Source organism: Papio anubis, chromosome 15 (assembly GCF_008728515.1).
Source record: "Papio anubis isolate 15944 chromosome 15, Panubis1.0, whole genome shotgun sequence".
In the NCBI taxonomy this organism is placed as follows: Eukaryota; Metazoa; Chordata; class Mammalia; order Primates; family Cercopithecidae; genus Papio; species Papio anubis.
Window position 1 is genome coordinate 31,681,134 of NC_044990.1, and position 20,494 is coordinate 31,701,627.

The following is a 20,494-nucleotide window of genomic DNA, read 5'->3' on the forward strand; positions in this document are numbered from 1 at the left end:
GACCTGAACCCGGGAGGCGGAGCTTGCAGTGAGCTGAGATCCGGCCACTGCACTTCAGTCTGGGCAACAGAGCGAGATTCCGTAGAAAAAAAAAGAAGAAGAAGAAGAAGAAATTCAACAAAAATTCAACAAAATTTATTTTCAGAAATAAACTTCCTTCAAATTCATAAAAATCTAATGAATTTCCATTAAAGCTTAGAGCTGTAGTACTTTTTTATAATATGGGAAGTTGTAATTTAATTTTTTAAAAGATTGAGAGGTGGAATTTCACTACGTTGCCCAGGCTGGACTTGAACTCCTGGGCTCAAGGGATACTCCCATCAACTTCTGGAGTAGCTGGGATTACAGGTATGCACTGAAACTGTAATTTGAATAAAGATCACCATTAAAGTTCAGTGTATTTGTGCGTGTGTTTCTGTGTGGAGTTTTGTTGTTGTTTTGTAAGACAGAAACTTTTTAAAGATCTGTATACAATTTCCAAGTGAATGAACTTTCTATATTAAACAGAGTAGAAAATATAATATTTTTATATGCTGTTACATTTTATTGCAAGCCAAAAGCTGGCTCACTCTTTCTCTCTCTATACACATATACCCAAAGGAAGGAGGTGGAGCTAATGGGCTGAGAAGCAAAAAACAAAACAAAGCAATTGTAATTTTTCCTTAGCACTCATTTCTCCAACCAGACATTATAGCACTTAGTTGTATTTTGTATTTTTCTGTTTTGTGTCCAGTTGCTTTCTGTACGGAAGTCCTGCTTCCTCTTTCATACTTATTCCTAGAGGGCAGGACAGATTACCACATGCTATTTATTCTTCACAATTTAATAAGAACTTATCCGTAAAGAATTCATTTTTTTCAACATGTTCAACACGTGCTTACTAAGCATCATTCTGAGCCAACACACACCTAGGTGATTCTTGGAACAAGCATGAAAAACACACAGTTCCTTTCCTTGAGGAACTCATGATTTAAATGAAAAAAAAAGTAAAATGAGACCATTTTGATAAAATATATTTGGACGCTTACAGTGATCATCCATTCTTTGGTCAGACTCTTGAATTTTGAATGGATCTTTGAAATAAAGATCCAGGAAATACCATCCATTCTTTCCACCAAAGTTTGTGAGTTTACTGGGTATCAGACACCGTGTGGGTTAATCAGAACTCCAGTAGTATTTGTATGCAAAAATTAAATGAGTGTTCCCATATTATATGGAATTGTACTGGAGAGAACATCAGAACAGTCTAAAGCTTTATAAACTTGACAAGAACGCTGGGAAGAAATTTAATGAGTTAATCTTCCACAAAATGCTGTGAACACAGAAAGTACCAACATAAGTGATAATTATTATTATTAGCCCCAAGACCTTTTTCCTTTTTCCTTGTACTGTTAGATCCATCATAAAATTTCTTAACTTCAAGGGAAAGTATTGTTCTTTACATGAGCACTTTTTGTGAAGTCAAATGTTAATATATGCATTTATGGAAAAAACATATCTTTCATTGTTCTTTTTATCCTCCCTAGAGGGAAGACATTGTGTCATTTATCTGTTCTGTAAGGTGCCTAGCAAAGCAATGTGCATTTTGTTACTCTATGTTGGCAATGGCTGGCTTGCCTTAAGAAGAAGCAAAATGTATATTTAGAATCTTATCTGGGGCCAGGCATGGTGGCACGCACCTGTAGTCCCAGCTACTGGGGAGGCTGTGGTGGGAGGATCACCTGAGCCCCTGGGAAGTCGAGGCTGCAGTGAGCTGTGATCTTGCCACTGCACGCCAACCTGGGCAATGAAGTGAGACCCTGTCTCAAAACAAAAAAAAGCCAACAACAGAAAAAAAAAAAAAAAAAAACACCCAAAGAATCTTGGCTAGGACTACAAACTAGTGAGATTTAAAAATAATAGAACTTAGGTAAACTAAAAATATTTGCATTTTAAAGTGGTCACCAGGGGAGACTATAGAGTCTACAGTATCAGAGATCTGTCATCACTCCAAATATTTTGGTTTTTGTCATCTGGAATTGCTTTCAGAACCACTTGTGAAAACCGTATTAAAAACTAGTGCCGTTACTTCATTTCATGTCTGATACACAGAAAAGAACATGAGAGACCAAAAGTGAAAAATATATCCAAAGGGAGCGCTCTGTGTTGGTGTGTGAAAGGCTCAGAAAGTCAATGAGTTAGAAACTCATTGAAATAATACGAAGCAAATCATTCTAATGCTATACACACCTACATAAACTCGAGAAAATTCCAAACACAAACATTGAAAGGTTTTAAAGCATTTTAAAATTTCAAATTTCTGTTATACTGGATCTCATGGGAAAAAAAAAAAATCAAAATCATGTTTAAAAGACATTCACTGAAGAAGGAAAGAAGGCAAACAGGGAGAATACCCTCCACAACCCCCCACCCTCAAGAGACACACACAATTCCTCTCTGCCCTCTTTCCAGGAGTCTAATCAAATGTTCTGAAAAACCAACTAATGACCACCCCCTCTCCCAGGTTGTTTCCTTCTTTCTTTCTTCCACCACAGGTGACAATAGTCAGAAATTTTTGGTTACTTTCCACCATTTTCTAATGAACCCGTTTGTTGCCTGGAAGAGGAAAGAAAACTAGATAATGGGCAGCTGGAACATAGAGCTGGCTAGTCACAGGCTCTTATTCCTTTCCCTTTCTCATACATCTTTTTAAGGCTTTTATTGGTTTGCTAATGTTTCTGTAGCAAAGTACCACAAACTAGGTGGCTTCAACAACAGAAATTTATTGTGTCACAGCTCTGGAGGCCAGAAGTCCAAGATCAGGGTATTGGCAGGGTTGTTTTTTTTCTTAAGACATGAGGAAGAATCTGTTCCATGACTCTCTCCTAACTTCTGGTGGTTTGCTGGTAATCTTTGCTGTTTCTTGGCTTGTAGTCACATCACCTTGATCTCTGCCTTGATGTTCACTTGTTTTTTCTGTGGGCATATCTGCCTCCGGATTTCCCCTTTTGTTGGGACACCAGTCATATCAGATTAAGGCAAACTATAATAATCTCATTTCAACTTAATTACCTTTGTAAGACTCGATCTCTAAACAAGGCCACATTCTGAAGTACTTGGGGTTAGGACTTCAACATGTAAATTTGTGGGAAACACAATTTGACCCATAACAGCCTAGAGTGAGGGTGCACAGAGAAATGAAAATGTGGGGAAAAAGAAAGCCTAACAGCTAGACTTTTTGCACTATGATGGCATATATAAACAGGAAGTCATTCTTCTCACTTTCATAAATTGTCATACCAATAAGGGTCTGAGCTAAGGCACCTTTTCATATCCATCTCAGATACATTTCTATAGCACTTTACTTGTACCTATCTATGGCACTCATAATTTTCTACTTTGTACTGAAGCTTATAATGTGCATAATTTATTTCTCTTATCAAACTATAAACTTCTTGAAAGCAGTATCTAATCCATCTTTGTTTCTATTTCTTGACCTAGCACAGTACCTTGAACATGATTGGTATTCAATAAATTATCATTGAATCCATAAACAGCTGTCCAGACTTTATAGTTCAGAGTTCAAAAAGTATATAAACTCACTGTTAAGCACCATATTGGTCAGGATAAGTTAGATTGTACCACAGGATCAAACGACTCCAAATTCTTAGTGATTTAATACAATAAAGTTTATTTTTTGCTGAAGCAAAAATCTTCTACAAATCCAGGGAGTTACTTAAACTGTTCATCCTCCATGTGGAAGCAAAGTACCCTAGACAATTTCATCTTAGCATTAAGCAACCAGAAACTTGAAATGTCAATCTCAAGGACCTTTTCTTTTTCCCTAGAAAAGCATCCTATATTAGCATTGTGTACAGTATTTACTGAGCCCTTATGACGTACCAGGCAGTGTTGTAGATGCTGGGATCCAACAGTGAAAAAGACACAGTAGAGGCTACATTCCTGTGTAGAACAAGGATTAAAAAAAGGAGTGGCCAAATAAATGAGATATTTGCATACAATTATAAATGCCATAAAGAAAGTAGAACAGGATAACATGGCACAAAATAACTTTCCTGTGATTTCAGTGCCAGTATGTTCTAAAAATCTTAGTCTTCTATTAGAAAATTAGTCATGGGAAAATTAATTCACACAAAATATTTAAGAAAAGAAAAATAATCTTAAAAATGGAAACACACACACTCTATTTCAGTTATCTATTGCTGTAGAATAAACCACCCTGAAACTTAGTGGTTTAAAAGAACAGTAATTGTACATTTGCTCATAATTCTGTGATTTGGGTAAAGCTTGGTGGGAAAACGTCATCTGTGCTCCATATCTGTTCGGCTGGAATGTCCAGAATGTCTTTTTTATTCACATGACTATTGACTCAGTTGGATGTCTAAATTGTGGAGGCTATCTGAACATCTCTATCTCCATGTGTCTACTCCAAATGGCTGGCTTGGGCTTCCTCAAAGTATTGCAGCTGGGTTTCAAGATACAGCATTCCAGGAAAATATGCTCAGGTGCCTATCAATCCTTTGCTTGCATCACACTTACTGATGTCCCATAGACTAAGGTAGTCACATGGTCAACCCTAGAGTCAACCTGGCAGAGAACTACACAAGGGCCTAATAAGAGAAATGGTTCATTGAGAGCTACCAAGATATCTGTTTATCACTGTCAACAATCTGGCCTCTAATACTTCTCATTCCTCCTGCAATACATTCTGCTTTTGCTGAGACCCCCATAATCTCATTCTATTACAGCATGAGATTTGGACTTGAAGTCTATAATCTCATCATCTAAATCAGTCCCAGGTGAAGGATGAGGCTTCTTAGGTATAATCACTTTTGATTTGAATACTTGTGAACTGAAGAGATGAAGAGATAAGTTATATTCCCCCTCATGCCCATAACCGTCAACATATAATGGTGAAGCAAAGACTGAAAAATGGCAATAAAAGGTTCCCTTCAAAAAGGGGGAAATGTGAGAAGTATAGCAGTCACCAATCTTTAGCAACCTGCAATCTAGCTGGTACACATTTTCAGATCTTAGGGCCTAGTTCTGATATCTGGAAGTGATTCTCCATGGCTCAAGCTTACAGTGAATGACTTTCAGTCTTCATCTTGCTCATAGAAGGTTGAGAGCATAGAGACTTCTTTTTATTTTGAAATGCTTCTGTCTCTTTTAGTTCAATCTGGTAATGTTTGTGCTAGTACAATTTTCTTTAAAACTTTGTGGGTTTCTTATGTATCTTATCAGGGGTTAACTTCATTACACAAAAGTTATACTCACAAAGCTCTTTAAAACCAATCTCTTCTTAATCTTGCCGGCAAGTCAGGGTGCTATGGGATAATACCTTTAATATTTTTAGAAGATCTTTATTTCTTTTCTTTTTCTTTTTTTTTTTGTTAGCTGAGAGAGTTTGAGGCAATTTGTGAGGATTCTTAGAAGCCCCTTCTTCTATCCAAGGGAATTTATGGGTCAGAGCCCTAAATCTTTCTGAGATCTCACAAACAGTATCCTTGATTTCATCTTTACTTTGAGTCCCTATTTTATTGGTATTGTCCTGGATTTGATATGAGGCAAGTTTTTACTTTGAGAATATTTTTCCAAGGAACACTGGGGATGATAATTTATTATTGAATCCAAAGCCTTTGCATTTTCTTCAAATTCTGCTTGCAAACAGAATAGCTAATTCTTTAGTTCGTCTTACACTTCCTGAAACTTAACTTAGGCAACTAAAAGATGCAAGGTGCTATTTTAAACATCCTGTATGGATATCTTCATAGCTGGATCCACAAGTTAATTAGGTGTCTTTTCTATTTTGCCTATTACTGTTGGTGACAGTTTTGCTAATGAATCTACCCATCCATAACTTGGGTTTTCTTTTCTCCAGCTTTCAGAAAGCAATTTCCTTTCTGCTCTTTTAACTAACATTAAGTGTCTTCTTGAGATTTATCAGATCTCCACCTATTGCACAATTCCAAATCCCACATGTTTTAGCTTTTTGTTGTAGCAGTACTCCATTTTGGGCATCAATTTCTAACTTCCAAGTTACTTCAGGGACTGTTTTATGAATTGTTCTGCCAGTACATGATTCAAGTTTTCTTTTCTCCAGTGTCTGATAGCTGTTTTACCACTGCCCTTCCATTCTTCACTAATACAAAATTCAAACAAAAATCTCTTTTAAGTTATATCCTTAGGGGAATAAATACACATTTAATTTGGTCCCCTATATCTTCTGGATCATCATTTTCAGCACTGTAAAGTCATAATTGCAGTTATTAAAATTTCTCAATTGCCAAAGATTCAATTTTCTTAGAAAGATTGCAATTAACAATTGCCTGTCTTTCTTTCCCTCCCTCCCTCCCTCTTCCTTCCTTCCTTCCTTCTTTCCTTCCTTCCTTCCTTCCTTTTCCTCCCTCCCTCCTTCCTTTTTCTCCCTCCCTCCCTCTGTCCCTCCCTCTCTCTCTTCTCTCTCTTTCTCCCCTGCCTCCCTTCCTTCCATCCCTTCCCTTCCTTCCTTCCTTCCTTCCTTCCTTCCTTCCTTCCTTCCTTCCTTCCTTCCTTCTTTTATTTTATGCTGGTACCTAGTATTTGGCTTTAGGGTGCAGAAGTAAATACATTTTTTTCTTGCATGATACTTACTGTCTAGTAAGAAACTTACTTGTCATTTATCCTAAAACATATGTTAACCAGAAAACCTATTTTGGTTATTGGATAATCCAAGGGAAAATTTCAAAGTAAACAAAACTTGTCTTTGGCTTACCTCACTTCACTTGTTGGCAAAAATTTCTCCACTTTTGGAAATCTAGTCACTGAGATCTACTGTTTTTATGTTTTTCCTAGGAAGCCTTTGTCCTTTGCTTGATTTCTTCCAGAACGGGCCTCAGAATCTATCCATAGTTTTCCTTCTTTTCTTTACAAAAATACATACATATCTCTACCTTCTTCTTTGATTTCCCCAGGGCCTTGGTCTTGACTAAATTTTATCAAGATTTTTTTTTTTTTTTCCCAGTAATGTGATATTGGGTCATCATTGCTTTCTCTGATAAAATGGTAACATTTAGACAGATTTTTTTTTCTGGAGATGAAACATGCCAACCTAAAGAATGTCTAAAATTTTGACTGGGCATATGAAGAAGATATGTAGGGGTAAACTGGCCTTTCAGGCCTCCTTAAGTTGCTGTGGCAACTCCATGTGGCTTCTGTCTCTCCTCCTGGGATTCTCCATATGACCAGGCCCTTGTGCTGGAGAAGGCATGCTTTCAAGTGTGGATAGAACCAGCGGCTGTGCAATTAAATTTCTCCAATTTATTTTCAGGCCAGAGAGGTTTGCAATGTAGGTCTGGCTTTACACCCTTACTTAAGAAAACATCTTATGGCTCCTCAAGGATCTGAAGGAACCTAATTCGCCACATAGTAAAATCTGTACTTCATGGCCACCAGGATTTTGTCAGCAAGTGTAAGTAACTTTGTGACCAGCATTTGCTTTTCACATTTACTTGAAATAAATCTATGTTATCTCTTCTGTGTATTTAAGATCCGAAGAAAAAGATTTCTGACCCCACTCCTTGTTTCCCTGGTACCATTTTCTTTTATAATTGTTTATGATGTAGTCTGCTGCAGCTGATCCGGACATCAGAGGGGATCACAAGACAGGGAGTATGACCCTCTGGCAGGGTTTTCAGCTGTTTACCCACATTGGGATTTTTTTGTTGTTGTTTTTGAGACAGAGTCTAGCTCTGTCGCCCAGGTTGGAGTGCAGAAGCAGGATCTCTGCTCACTGCAACTTCCGCCTCCTGGGTTCAAGCGATTCTCATGTGTCAGGCTCCCCGGTAGCGGGGACTACAGGTGCGTACTACCATGCCCAGCTAATTTTTTGTATTTTTAGTAGAGACTAGGTTTCACCATGTTGACCACGATGGTCTTGATCTCTTGATCTCGTGATCCACCTGCCTGGGCCTCCTAAAGTGCTGGGATTACAGGTGTGAGCCACCACACTTGGCCTGGGATTTTGATCTGTGAGGATTAAGTGAGGTGTCAGGATCCAAGGAAGACAGCTGGGCTGAGGGGGATGCTCCTGAGCCTGCTCCCAGGGAGGAGGTGGCCAGAAGCTGCTGCAGCCAGACTCTGCCTCTTGCTGCTTGTGGGACCTGTTGGGTTTGGAAACAAATAAATTTCTAAAATGTGGAATGTTCTCAAGTGAAGAGAAGAATGGGAAAAGCTCACTTAATCTCTTCCATGACAGTTTCTTTGTTTTTTGTTGTTGTTTTGAGACAGACAGGGTCTTGCTTTCTTACCCAGGCTGGAGTGCAGTGGCACAATCACAGCTCACTACAGCCTTGATGTACTGTGCTAAGGCGATCTTCCCACCTCAGCCTTCTGAGTAGCTGGGACTACACGCATGTGCCACCACACCTGGCTAATTTTTTTAAATTTTATTTTTTGTAAAACCAAGGTCTCACTATATTGCCCAGGTTGGTCTCAAACTCCTGGGCTCAAGCGATCTGGGTCCCGTCTTGGCCTCCTAAAGTGCTTGAATTACAGGAGTGAGCCACTGCCCGCAGTCTTCAATGACAGTTTATCTTAAAATATAAAATGCAGATAGTAACATCTGCCCAGCCTTCCCAAAGATGAATTATATTTACGGTTCTGACCATACTGGGGAAGAATATGTTCATAATTTCTGAGAGAGTTTCTATAAACCAAAACAAAAATATGTTCCTGCAGGGAGGAGCAGACCTCTCTGCCTTTCTGACTCAGCTTGATTTCCCGTTGGTGGGCAAGTAAAATTGCTTTTCTGTGCTTTTTTGAGAGCAAGTTGAAACCCAGACAAGGAGGGACATTCCTTTGTACATTTACTGCTACCTGGAAGAATTTTCTTTTTCTTTCTTATAGGAATAAAAATAGAATCTAAAAATGTTCCCTTTCTTTGGGGGTAGTTAGGTGTGAAACAGCTTAAAACCATCATTTAAACAGTTATGACAAAGCTACTTCTTTTTTCAGAGAGGAAAGGTATAATCCCATTATCTTTGTGTGGTTATCAGCACCACTTGAAATTCCAATTAGTGCAGCTAATCACCATGGGCTCCTCTAGTACTTAGCTGGCAAATAGCTAAGTCTAATTAATACTTTGGAGTGGTAGGTAAATGACATTTTACTCCTGTAGGCACGTTTTGTAAGTAAAGTTCTGATTTGGGGCTTGTTTCATTGCGAATGGACAATTTATAAAGAGGAACAACAACAACAAAATTCTGTATGAAACTAACAAAATAAAATCCTAAGTGATCTTATGCAATCTAAAAGGAGCTAAAGATCCTAGACAGAAAGGTAGTCTACTCGCTGTCCAGTCAAAGACATACTTCTCATTCACTTATTGTTAAAAAAAAATCTATAAAATAGGAGAGGAATTATTCATTTAAATTCAGATTTGTAAAGAGATACGTTACCATTTGACCCTTTAACAATGATTCATTTGATTAGAAACAAGATAGAATATTATATTACTAATAACTTGGACCTCTGAGCTTTTTAATGCAAAGGACTTAGAGCCTGTGATCTCTGGCATGTCCATTATAATAACCTGGCTGATCTCCATGCAAAATGATACCTTTCCTGTGGCCAGGTAAGCATTTTATTTATTTGTCTATTTTTAATTAATTAATTAATTGTTTGGAGGCAGAGTCTCACTTTGTCACTCAGGCTGGAGTGCAGTGGTACAATCTCAGCTCACTGTAACCTCTGCCTCCTGGGTTCAAGCAATTCTCCTGCCTCAGCCTCCTGAGTAGCTGGGATTAAAGGTGCCTGCCAACATACCTGGCTAATTTTTGTATTTTTAGTAGAGATGGGGTTGCACCATGTTGGCCAGGCTGGTCTTGAACCCGTGACCTCAAGTAATCCACCCACCTCAGCCTCCAAAAGTGCTGTGATTACAGACATGAGCCACCACGCCCGGCCCCAGTAGGCATTTTAAACTGGAACTTGGCTGAGGGACAATCCCTGTTCTTCCATGTAGAAATTCTCTGTTAGCAACACCCACTACCTGTCAGTTCAGAGTTTCACCATCTCCTGTCCCAGTGAGGTCCTGGAGTTGATTTAGACGAGGGTCAGCACTTCCAAATCTCATGTTCTCACCTTTCAAAACCAATCATGCTTTCCCAACAGTTCCCCAAAGTCTTAACTGATTTCAGCATTAACCCAAAAATACATAGTCCAAAGTCTCCTCTGAGACAAGGGAAGTCCCTTCCACCTATGAGCCTGTAAGATCAAAAGCAAGAGGTATTGGGTAAATACAGCCCTTTCAAATGAGAGAAACTGGCCAAAACAAAGGGGCTACAGGCCACATACAAGTCCAAAATCCAGCAAGGCAGTCAAATTTTAAAGCTCCAAAATGATCTCCTTTGACTCCAGGTCTCACAACCAGGTCATGCTGAAGCCACAGCCCAAGCTCTACGTTGGCCCCTTTCAGCCACGGCTGGAGTGGGTGGGACACAGGGCACCAAGGTCCCTAGGCTGCACACAGCATGGGCACCCTGGGCCTGGCCCAGGAAACCACTTTTTCATTTTGGGCCCTTGGACCTGTGATGGGTGGGGCTGCCATGAAGGTCTCTGACATGGCCTGGAGACATTTTCCCCATGGTCTTGGGGATTAACGTTAGACTCCTTATGCAAATTTCTGCAGCCAGCTTGAATTTCTCCCCAGAAAATGGGTTTTTCTTTTCTATTGCGTTGCCAGCTGCAAATTTTCCAAGTTTTTAATGCTCTGCTTCCCTTATAAAACTGAATGCCTTTAACAGCATCCAAGTCACCTCTTGAATTCTTTGCTACTTAGAAATTTCTTCTGCCAGATACCCTAAATCATCATTCTGAAGTTCAAAGTCCCACAAATCTCTAGGGCAGGGGCAAAATGCCACCAATCCCTTTGCTAAAACATAACAAGAGTCACCCTTGTTCCAGTTCCTAAAAAGTTCCTCATCTCCATCTGAGACCACCTCAGCCTGGACCTTATTGTTCATATCACTATTAGCACGTTTGTCAAAGCCATTCAACAAATCTCTAGGATGTTCCAAACTTTCCGACATTTTCTTGTCTTCTTCTGAGCCTTTCAAACTGTTCCAACCTCTGCCTGTTACCCAGTTCCAAAGTCATTTCCACATTTTCGGGTATCTTTTCAGCAACATCACAATTCTGGCACCAATTTACTGTATTAGATTGTTTTCACACTGCTGATAAAGACATACCTGAAACTGGGAAAAAAAGAGGGTTAATTGGACTTACATTTCCATATGGCTGGGGAGGCCTCAGAATCATGGCGAGAGAAAAAAGGTACTTCCTAAATGGCAGTGACAAGAGAAAAATGAGGAAGAAGCAAAAGCAGAAACTCCTGATAAACCCATCAGATCTTGTGAGACTTATTCACTATCACGAGAATAGCACGGGAAAGACCAATCCTCATGATTCAATTACCTCCCCTTCAGTTCTTCCCACAACACGTGGGAATTCTGGGAGATACAATTCAAGTTGATATTTGGGTGGGGACACAGCAAAACCATATCATTGGGTCTGCATTTCTTTTAAGGCTGTTCCTCTATAGGCCTGGGGGATTCCTATGCACATGTCCTAGAGTAACATGTTTATAATTAAACAGTTGCTTTGTTCTCCTCCCTTGAAAAAAGTCCATATTTGCAGAGTACCGGAGTTTCTAAACCAGAAAAGGCTGTAGAGAGGATAATTAGTCTCAAAGAGTTGCAAATTTCTGTGGTTTTGAGCACAAGCCTTTGGCTGGGTGCTGGTCTGGGAACAGGGGATGCTTATTTTTAAGGCACAAATTCAGTGTTTAATTTTTGGGAATATGAAAGAGTAGAATGTTTACTGGGGAAGGGATTTGAAACCTTTTGTAGGCATTTTGAGTTTTGCAGATAAAGGCAATCTACACTGCTGTTCTTAGGCAAAGTAGTTCTGCAAGCAGCTCTCACAGGACTAAAGAGCCGCTCCCCAATGTGTAGCCATTATTCTGTATAATTATGGATATTTTCCCTTCCAAAAATATTTTTTTTCTAGAAGCTGCTGTTTCAAAGGCTTTCAATTCTGTGTGTCATTATCAAATAATCTTTTTTGTACTCGGGTGTTTATTATTGGATTGCAACAACGATAAAGCTCTAGGGGTTTTTGTCTCCTTTGGTATGCTAATTAGTCAGTTTCCTTTTGATCTTTTTCTCACTGAAAAGAGTGAAAAGCTATCTCGGTGAGGAATCTTAGTGCTGTACATTCATTTCCTCATCTCCATAATCTGAGGATCAGAGGAAGACAACAATTTTACTGCTGAATGAGAGCTACTAGAGGCTTTAGTCAGAGCCCACTGCTGCCAAATAGTCCCACTGGCACCTGACCCGGAGTTGGGCACCAAGGAGGAAGATGCAAAGGGGGAAAAAGGCACAAATATTTTATGTAGCAGAGTGAGCTCAGTTGCTTTTATTTTTTCTTGAAGCATTCAATGCATGCAAATCTATGTCATTTTGCCTAATTTTTGACTTTTAGATTTCTTTATCCTATTGATATATTTTCAGTGACAACAACTGAATACTTAGTTGGAAGAAAATGGCCTGAATAGTGTGAAGAAATATGCTGCCAACAAAATCCGTTGGAGGATAAACCGCCTTTCAAAAGACACAGTAAATTCACATATGCAAAGTAACAGGGGAAAATGCCATGGCTCTTATGGGCTGGAGGCACATGTATTAGATTATGTTTGGGAATGGATGGGAAGAAGTAAGTTAGTAGATTCTTCATTTGATTGTTTATTGGTCTACTGTGGTTGTGAAGATTTACCTTTTTAGTAAGATCTAAGGACTTAGGACACAGTCTGGGAAGTTGAGTGGGAAATTTCATCATTAATATCATCACTTAACATCTATTCAGAATGCACTAAAAGGGCAGCATTGCATTACAAGGACCAAGCAAGTTGATATTTAAATACTATTGTCACAGGCCTACACCCAGCCCCTACAGACACACATTCACAAACATATGCACACATTTTTGGTTAAGCTACAGGAAATCACTGTTTTTGCAAGTAAAAAGTATTTTCAGATGGTTCAATGGAACACAATTTACTGTTTGGGAGGTGTGACCAGGGTAATCGAGTTTTATTTATTTATTTTTTAAAAAGTGCTCATACATCCAAAAGAGTATTGCCTCTTTAAAACTGTACCAGGTGGTCTAATTCCAAATATACTGCCATGGCTGTGGACATTTTTAGAATAGTCCTAAACCTGAAGTGTTTCATTTCCTCAATGTTTAGAAACCCTTCGAAGATGGGTTTGAATTTTGGAAATAAAGGAAAGTCATCAAAATCACCTCTTGTATGTAAAAACACTTTATACTGTATAAAACTGCTGAATGAGAACTACTATTTTGAGTGTTCTTTTAAATAAGCAAAATTTGAATGCAATGGTTTCCTTGGGTGCCATAGCAACCACCAGTGCCTTACAATTTTTGACTCAAAAGATACTTTGAGGTCATCTGGTTGAACAATCCTTAAACTTTATCAAACTTAAAAATTCTCAGAGGAATTACAAATGCAGTTTTGAGCACCTTGCCATGAAGATTCTGATTTATTAGACTTAGAAATGACCTGGAAATGTAAGATTTTACTAAGTTTGTCAGGTGATTCCAATGCAGGAGGTGGTCAGCCATACTTGGAATGGCTGCTCTTATCTATAGAGATAGATGCTGAAATTCAGTGACCCGCTGGAAATTATTCCACTACACAGAAGCTGGTCCAGAGCAGAATGCCAGGCTCCCGGATTCCCAGGAAAGCCTTCAGAAGGGACTTCTTGGCTTTGAAACACAATCTGGTACTTAACAGATATGTGGCATCCAACCATTTTTAAAACCATTTTTAAAGCCCATGTTTTCTCATATGTAAAATGAGGATAATTCTGATATGAAGCTCACAATGTTGTGTCCTGCAAATTGCTTACAATAGTGTCTGGTAGATAGTAATTGCTCAATAAACATTACTCACTCTACTTTTATCTAAAGAATTTTATTATGGCTCTTTGTATTTATTTCCTTTTCTGTACTTGTCACTTTTTATGATTTCTCCTCTGCACTTTCACCCTCCTTCTTTTTACAGGCATCTCATCTTGACATTCCTTCCCCATGACTTTGATCCCACCTTGATTCCTGGTACTGCCACTAGACTAGAGAGTCACTGAAAGGTAACAATCAGTTATAATAACTCTTTGGAATCCTCCCTGAGAGGAACAGCTGGGTCTTTTCACATTTTGTCTTTATGCCCAATTAACCTCTAACTACAGCCCTACTGGGTTGTTATTTAAAAAATTCCTCAGCTAGTGTGCAGAGATTGAAGGTATCAGCACAGAAATTCTCTCTTTATGCCAGATGAGTAGAGGGCAAAGAGCAGGATATAGAGAAAAGCAGCCAGCACAGCTGGTGGCATCTGCACTTGCCCACGGGCTCTTCAGACCTGGCTCTGAAGCCAGAGGCACTAATGATGGTGCCAGAGGGAGAAAGGCAGCATGAGGCATACATGCAAGGTGCCAATGAAGCACTTGCGTCTCTTCCCCATCTGTTCCCATCACCCGCACCCCTTCCCATTTGCTCACAAATAAATAGGCAATGGGCAACCAAATGCTGCCTGAGCTACCTGATGCTGTTAATTACTATGACTGCTTAGAGCCAATTATCTCCACAAAAGCAAAACATCTTCATGTAGCATTCCAAATGGAAACTATTTCATCTGGGGCAGAGACAAATTGAACACTGTGGCTTAGTTCAAGCTAAAAGGGCTCTTCTTTGGCACAGATTTCAAAGACCTATTTGTTGTCTTTTTGTTTCTTTTAATTTTTGTTGTAGCTTTGCAGATTCCACAACTACTAAAAATATAGCAGGCATGATTGGGGTGTGATACTCTGTATAGATAGATTTATATGTGTCTTTTAATCTTTATATATATATATAATACGTACATGTAACACACACAAACAATAGATGCAGAATATATATTGTCACTTTTCCAAATCTGATCTTATTCTTAGTTTGAATACTGTATTTCTCTATTCATTCAGTCTCTCTCAATCTCAACTTGGCTAAAGAGTGTCATGTAAACTTATGCAGAACCTCTATGTAACACAATTGTGCATCTATTCATTCAAACTTTGTTGGAAATCTAGTCTAGGACTTCATTTATTTAGTACAAATGATTAGACAAAAACTTTGAGTTAACTCTCTTATCTTTAGTATAAGTGAAATGATGCTTACATAAGACAAATGAGGTGTAAATCTGAAATAATTATCTGATTTTCTGGTCAAAACATTTCAACTAAGGAAAAAGTTAGGCTATGAAAAAGTTAGGTTACATATTTTCTGCTACTCTGATTAGTGTCATTGGACAATTTCTCAGCTCTCCCCTCTTTGTTCATAGGTACAAGCTGAGTCATTTCTCTCCCATGTCACTGTTGGAAGAAACAAAGATAATTTGTATGGAAAGTAATGTGCATGATTTCAGTCTCCTGTAAATGAAGGAAGCTTCCACAATGAAGTCAAGCACCTGGAGGAGAAGGATGCTGATAAATGCATCTGTCAGCATGGACACACTTGGGAAAGGCCGAATTTCCTTGGGCATCCTTCTAATTTCCCCTTGGTTTCTCTAAAGGAGAGGACCACATGTCATGGAAAACATCCACATATTGACTCATCCTGGATAAAGTTCATGTGAACTAAAGAGTTTTGCCATATTCATCCAGTCATTCATTCATTTGCCATGGGGATGCAGTGGCGTTTCAAGTGTAGCTAAGGTGAAATCCATGGGAAAACCAGTTTTTATTCACTCCCTGGAGTTGGAGAAGCCATACCGAGAAACTTCGAGGCCTACGAAGCGCTGCTTTTAACAGTCCCAATTTTGCGATGATAGCATACTTTTCTGAGATTTAAAAATATCAAGATTATTTTTGATAATGCCTGCCAGTTATCCTTAATATTTAGCAGACATTTGGATGTGTGTGGTGGTATGTGCTAGTATCAAACGAGACTTCGATTTATAGGACTTGATTGCTACTAGATAGTGAGCACAACATCCAAATGGTGACTGAGCTGAAGCGTACTAGGTACCCTCATTTCATCATGTGAGTACCAGGTAACAGGTATTCTGAAAAGGATCTCTCTTCACTGAGCTCCCTCCCAGCTTGTTAATTGTGTGTGTGTGTGTGAGAGAGAGAAAAGAGAGAGAGAGAGAATACGTGTGGGTGAATATGTATGTGAACATGTGTGAGTTTGTGCATAATGGGTGTGAACATGCATATTATGTGAGTGTACGTGGCGGTGCCTGTGTGTGTGAATGTCTGTCTTCAGAATGTTCATAATGTAGATCATCATAGGCCTCTTGATGCCCTGCAGAGAACTGAGAGACTCTTCTGGAGAAAGTTATTCAAATTATAGAGCCGTTGAGTAATTCTAGTAACCCAGCACATTCCTAAATGTACTTTTGAAAAGGGGTTTATTGAATAGAAATAGACCCTTTTCAATAAGCTTTAAGTTCTATCATACTATGAGGCAACATTTGGACAGTGTCCATGGTAATCTGTGCAGCAGTCCATGCTGCATTCATTTTAAATTGGTCTTTTTAAGAATAGCATTAAATGGCTGCTCATAAACAGGACTGAGCAATTTCTGAGTGGGAGAAGATTCCTCAGTTCTTTACCCATGTGATTTGTAACACTGATGTGGGTGTAGAACATTTCTGCACAGAATATCATTATACGTCACATGGGGATATTTTAGAATAAATATTTTCATTTTTTTTTTCTCAAGAAAAAAATGTGTTTATTGCTAAAATCCTTTTGGAAAATGAACCAAAAGGATAGATTATTGTTTTTCATTTTTCTTACAAAATTATTCTCTGAATTGTCCCCATTCCAGCTCCTTTTAGGTGTCATGACATCAAAGGCTGATTTCATAATGGCTGTGTTCTCGTGTGCTTCCCTAATTTCAGACTGGGTCTTCATGACATACAGTGAGTGCAACTCTGTTAGATGTCTTTTTAATTTAAGTATCTGGAGACTTAATTTTTTTTTTCTTCTTAGCTACTTAGACTTATTCAACAGGCATTTATTAAGAAAATTTTGGGTCATCTATAATGACAGGTTCTGGGGAGAAAATGATGAGTATAATCTAGGGCCCTCAAGGTGTTCTCGGAGTGGTGGGGGAGGAATTCTCTAAGAAAGAACCTAATTAAGTGAGATGACAACACAAGGGAGTTCTTTTCATGGCATTATGGAAGCTTTACAGAAGAAATGATACATGAGCTGAGGCCTGAATGATGGATATGAATTTGTCATGTGACAGAGTATTGTAGGAGGGGAGTGAGAAAACATTCCAGGTTAAGTCCTGGATGTATAAAAAGAAACCCAACTATCGAATTTCCATTTTCAGAGCTAAGTAGTCACAGTTCAAGACCTATTTATTATTTTTCCTCCTTTCTCAGTCACTGTTCTAGTCTTGCCATTTTCTCTCCTCTCCTTTGCCTGATTCTCTTCCAAAATCTTCTGAATCAAGCACTTCACTCACTATAAAAATATAAAACATCCCGCCTAACGAAGAGCAACTCTCTCCTGCCTTGAGTTTATTATGCTGCCTTCTCTGTCTAGGACAACCGGATTTCTTGGTTTAGAACTTTTTTGGCAGTAGGGTGAGGGGGAAGATTGGCGGCCAAAATGATGCTTTATATTCCCCAAAGCTACCCCAGCCTCTATGTAACAGCCCAGAAAAAGGACAAACCCTCCACTCCCATAGGAAAGACAAATAATTTGGGCAGCCGGCAGTTCTTGCTAGAGCTGATCCTAGGCTGTTTAACTTCAAGAGGCTCACTTTAAGTCAAGTCTAGTTTGAAATTGGTCTCCATTTGCTTTTTATTTCATGCTTTGAATTGTGAGTCATTGGGGTTTAAGTGCCCTTTAGATTTCTTAAAATGGGCAAGCCATAAAACCAGACCAAAACAAAAAAACAAAAGAACACAAACCCCCCAAAAGTGCCTTGTCTGATTTGCAACACACTTAGCCTTTTGTGGAGCAAAATGTGCTACGTTTGTAAACAGCAAGTGAAGATTTATTGAATTTAGGTATCGAAGGCATCAGCAAGGGGCTAGAGCAAATATTCTTCTGAAAGCATCAACCATATTCCGTTCTGTTTCATACTAGGTGGGACTGTATATCTGCAAAGGTCAGAAAACAGCTTCCCTTCAGGCTCATATGAAATGTTTAAAGATGTCAGGTAGTACCAGTTTTACTTACAATGTTACACAGCAAACAGGGCCAAATTGTGGTTTAATTCCTGCATGTGTGTTCTTGATTCGTGTTGATTTATGTAGAGCAAAGATTCAGTTTATGACCCCTGAGATGATCTATTCTTGTACTAACACCTGTTTTGTCCTTTGTGTTGCATCAATGATAATCTCCTTTTTGTCTAAGAGATAATTTTTCTATATGGTGTGAGAATAGAATTCTTTCTATCCTTTTGGTTCTTGAGAACTTTCATGTTTTTTCCTCTGTTTTCTTTAATTCCATAGTGTAATATAAGCACAGGAAGTGTGGTGTGCAAACTCTGAACTGATTAATACTATTTACTGTGATACTACTTCTGGTCATTGCTGCAGAAATGAGATACATAAGACCCTACCTGAAAAGAGGCATCTGGAGCCACTGGCTTCCATTGTCTTCCATGCTTTTGATTTCTTATTTGCTGGTGTACAAAGATTCTGTGATTGGGTAGACAATTCAGGTTAGTTCTACAAATATTTATCAAATGTATATGCAAGACTCTGTATTAGGTGTGTGGGGGCTGGGGAAGTGGAGGCAATAGCATTATGGCCAAAGATAAACAAGAATCTGTCTTTGTCTACAAGAATCTTAACATTTTGAAGGGGAAATGCTGACTTATAAACAAGAAGGAATGAAAATACTTTTATAGTAGAAGCATAAGCACAGTGCTCTGGCAACCTAGAGAAAAGGAAAGCTTTAGAAAAGCCAATTTCTTTTGAGCTGTAAAAATCCTTACAAACTGGAACTCATTACTTCTAGCTTGATATATATTCTCTGGGGCTGTAATATGAATAGATCCAGCTTCATTTCACATGTATATTTCAAAATTGCCTCTGGTTTTGGATATTTGTGGCAAAGCATTTTATAGACTGTGCTGGTTCCAAAGGCAGGTAGTATGTAGTTAAATAGTTATGAGAAGGCAAAGTAGTTTAGAAAAACCAACTTTTTAAAGTCTCCTTTGTTTGGATGACTTTATCTTATATGCTGTGTCAGACATCAATACTTTCAACTGTGGCTCAGAAGTTTTGCTCATCCATTAATTTCCCTTCTTATTAAAGATTGTATTTTCTTAACCTGGAATACATGGATGAGCTTTAGGGAACCTATGTACTCATTGTAAGTATATGCAAAAGATCTTTCTGTGTACATTTTTTTTTTCTTTTGACATAGAGTTTTGCTCTGTTGCCCAGACTGGAGTACAGTGACCTGATCTCAGCTCACTGCAACCTCCATCTCCCAGGTTCAAGTGATTCTCCTGCCTCAGTCTCTTGAGTAACTGGGATTACAGGGACCAGCCACCATGCCCTGCTAATTTTAGTTTTTGTGTGTGTATTTTTAGTAGAGACAGGGTTTCACCATGTTGGCCAGGCTGCTCTTGAACTCCTGACCTCAATTGGTCTTCCTGCCTCGGTCTCCCAACATGCTGGGATTACAGGTGTGAGCCACCATGCCCGGCCTGCTATTATTATTTTATTATTATTATTTTTGAGACTGAGTCTCCCTCTGTTGCCCAGGCTGGCGTGCAGTGGCGCAATCTCTGCTCACTGCAACCTCTGCCTCCCAGGTTCAAGCGATTCTCATGCCTCAGCCTGTCGAGTAGCTGGGATTACAGGCACCTGCCACCACATTCAGCTAATTTTTGTATTTTTAGTAGCGATAGGGTTTCACCATGTTGGCTAGGCTGGTCTCGAACTCCTGACTTCAAGTGATTCTACCGCCTTGGTCTCCCAAAGTGCTGGAATTACAGGCATCAGTCACCATGTCTGGACCTCTCCTCTGGAGAGCACATTCTCTTCATCGGATTCTCAAAAATACTCAGGAACCATATGATGTAAAACTACCGTATGTTTTCCCTTCGTAATTTTATTCACTCTCATTATCTCAATACTTACTAATTGTTGATGACTTTAAACCTGTATTTCTAGCCTAAACCTCCTCTGAGTTTTATTCTTATATATCCAAATGTTTACCAGCCATCTTTGCCAATAGCACAAGCCTATGAATTTCAAGATTAAATTCATGATCTTTCCTTCTTAATCTTGCTCACACATTTTCTGTCTTCATTGGTGCCACCAACATCTACTCAGTTACGCAAGATAGGAAGCTGAGGACCATTTTGCTGATTCTTTTTTTTTTTTTTTTTTTGAGACGGAGTCTCGCTCTGTAGC

General features: G+C 39.0%; 1 long non-coding RNA gene across 1 annotated transcript; it reads left to right on the forward strand.

Moving 5' to 3' along the window:
* The first annotated feature begins 6,574 nt into the window (after positions 1-6,574).
* LOC103879261 lies at positions 6,575-19,537 on the forward strand. Its single transcript, XR_639810.4, has 3 exons — positions 6,575-7,450; positions 14,126-14,210; positions 15,437-19,537. It is a non-coding gene; the product is annotated as an uncharacterized LOC103879261 (long non-coding RNA).
* The last annotated feature ends 957 nt before the right edge of the window (positions 19,538-20,494 follow it).